Source organism: Morone saxatilis, unplaced genomic scaffold (genome assembly GCF_004916995.1).
Source record: "Morone saxatilis isolate NCDOM2014 unplaced genomic scaffold, NCSU_SB_2.0 Contig23, whole genome shotgun sequence".
Classification (NCBI taxonomy): domain Eukaryota; kingdom Metazoa; phylum Chordata; class Actinopteri; family Moronidae; genus Morone; species Morone saxatilis.
This window is the reverse complement of record NW_023339796.1, coordinates 845,918-849,151: the sequence shown is the minus strand read 5'-3', so window position 1 is coordinate 849,151 and position 3,234 is coordinate 845,918.

Sequence of the window (3,234 nt, the reverse complement as noted above, 5' to 3'; positions counted from 1 at the left end):
GATTTAAATGCAACTTTTCTAAATAATTGCAATGCATGTTGAAATGTTCTGGTCCTGCTAAAGTGCCCCTTGTACGATTCTCTCTGTTACATTTTTAAAATTTTAAATGTAACAGGGAGCTAGCAGGTTAAAGTACACTTTAAGAAGTAAAAGAATGTGTCAACCTTTAAAGAAACACTTTGTGCCTTTCGGTAAGAACACTCTGAAAAGGCATTTTAGGCCAAAACAATCCATAAAAACAGCTTGTAAAGACCTAAAGAGAGTGATACCCTCTCCCTCCTCCAGCCCACTGAGCTACAGCAGATGTGGATGATCTGTCCAGTAAGAAGAGGATGATGGTTTAATAACCAGACCCACCTGAAGGGTTTATATATATGTTGCTATCACAGAGCCTCTGTCAGACTGCCCTTGGACAAAGTTGAACCTCCGGACCGACCCTGAAGTCTCACAGGAGCTGGATGAGTGTAGGAGGCTTCATGTATTTATTATTCTAGAGATGTATTACATGTCAGGCTTATTTGTGTGGTCTTTAATCACGACTACAGTGCTGGCTTCATACCGCCCACTCTCAGACCAACGGCTAACGTCAGCCTGTGACGACAACAACTGAAAACAGCAAGAAGTTGTGGATAATGAAGAAGGAACCCATCGCAGAGAGGGATCCCCCTTCAAGGACACTGCAGTCGGGCTGAGCGAGATTAATATCTCCAAACATGAGACGACCTGTCAGAGATAAATACCTGTTCATCGGCATCAAAACATCCGCTGGAGACGCACAAAGACAACTTATACTCATGTTCAAACATCTATTTGATTGTGAGAGCAAGATGTTACATTCAGGCTACTAAACAGTATTTAGTGGATAAAATCTACCTTTCAAACAACTTTTAATGTAACGTCTCATCCCCAGTGGATCTCGAAGGTCTGCTGTGTGTTCATGTGTCAGCTGCAGCCGACTGCTGACTAATAACACATAATCGTTGACTCCATAAGTGTTGACTCCAACCGTTGATGTCTCCTCATCAGTCCACTGGCTGCTCTCGCTGAGTGAAACCTCACAGCTGCCGGCTGATATCATCGCGCTGACAGAGAGAGTGTGTGTGTGTGTGTGTGTGTGTGTGTCAGCGTGTCGCAGAGAGGAAGGAAGAGGATGTGCAACACACACACCCAATTAACACCCCGGCAAGAGGGTCACCTTAAGGGTGAGTACTAATTAGCAGCATGGCGGGAAAATTAATTAGACTTTAATAAATACTTTGCCGAGTCAGTACTGAGCGGACCGGAGTCGTGTTTGTGTCCGCCTGATGAGTGTAAGTCAATATCAGGTCAATAAAGTCAATATTCACTGTTTCAGCTCTGGTTTTGGTCTCCGCCGACTCCTGAGTAAAGTATCTGTCTCATTAGCTTCTAAATGTTTCACTCTGTTCAGCAGCTCGTCTCTGACTGCGTCCGTCTGCTGTTTGCTGCGGGGAAGGTTGTGTACAGTGGCTTTGTTATTCAGCCCCTGATTAAGACCTACACACAGTAACAGTCTTATCAGGAGACATGGTGTGATTTAGAAATAACCTGCGTCTGTGCGACAACCGAAGTCTGTAGTTTACTTATATTTACTGACATTATCCTTCAGCCTGGTGTGTGTCTAGCGGTTTTTAGACAAGCATAAAGGTTTAAAATATCTTTTCAGTACTACTTCACCGTTTCCCTCCTGTTTAATGCTGAAAACTCCACCTCTTTGAAATGAAGCAGTTCACTCAACTCACTCATACAGTCAGTCAGCTCACCTAAACACACCGTCTGTAAATCATTCAGGATTATCGGCATCTTCCAGCTCACCGACTGACTCATTAGTCACAAACCTATAAAGGAAACGTCAGCCTCGTGTTTACGTCAGAGTTTTGCTGTTGAACTGATGTTTCCATCCATCCTGCGCTGAGAACAAATCACCTCAACGTCGATAGAGAGGCCGATCGATTGATCTGGTGATTGGTTGAGCCTCAGCACATTGCAGCGTCAGTATTCATGAGAATAACACCGACTGTAAAACGAGCTACTTGTAACCTTATAAGACCAAAAGTATGTAGTATGTGTCTACAGTTTGTGTCTCTTCCTGTTTTAAGCCTCCGTGTATCACCGTGGTTCCCAACCTGAGGGTTAGGACCCCCACTAGGGGTCGCCAAAGCTTCACAGGGGGTCGCTTCAAGGGCCTTCTTGATTTGAATGGGTGTAAGAAGACTTTAGATTTATATAAAGGAGGCTTATATTTCAGCAGTTCCTCCATCTCTTTGAAGAAAACTAAATTAAATTGTTACTTTTAAAGGTTTAAACTTTCAAGACTTGAACTGGTCAAAAAGTTATCATGTTTGTCTTTTATCTGTTGTTTTTAAATGTCTTCTGCTGCGTCTACCTAATGGGAACAAGTAAAGTAACCTTGAACCTTGATTTAAGAATCTTCTTGTCAATCCCCTTTAATCCCTGCGTCAGTCACTATCAGTCTGTTTTTAAGGGTCTGTCTGTTGAATGACGGTAAACTGAAACTGTTTGTTGTTATCTCGTCTGTTCCACAGCCTCTCGTCCGGGTGTCCACATACTTTTGGCCATGTGTTGTATGTGTCAGCAGCCGCAGCTGGTTGGTGTTAGAGCGACACCCTGTGGCCAAAATACTGAACTGCATTCAAAGAGTATATATATCCCTCTGGTGCCAGCTTCCCTGTTTGAATAGAAGTAACTTTTAACTATAATCATCTTTTAAAGTTTCTAGATCATAATTCACCGTTCACAACATTCACCATGCTTCGTACATAGTTTACATGTTTATCATAACATAATTATAGAACTAAACGTCGTTTGGAAAATCCTTACGTTATACCGAATCTTACCAAAAAGTGGCGCTGTGGCTCCATCAAACATTCAGACATTTATACATGAGTTTGTAACCCAACTAATCTTAGACACAAAAGCATCAGACAAACATTACATTTGCGTCCTTCTTATGCTGGATGTTAATATGTTAATTAGGAGAAGAGATGAAACTTCATCTTAGTACTTAATCAGGACTAAAACCAATATCAATGTAAGAGTTGTTTCTGCTGTAGACTGGAGCACAAGGGCTTATCAGTATGGAATGTCGGGGCTCCACTTGGCTCGCTCGTAAATAACTTCTTTAAAACAGACAATGACAGTATACCCAGATGTGAGATCCAAAGGAGTTTCTTCTCTGGAGGTAGATGTCAGATG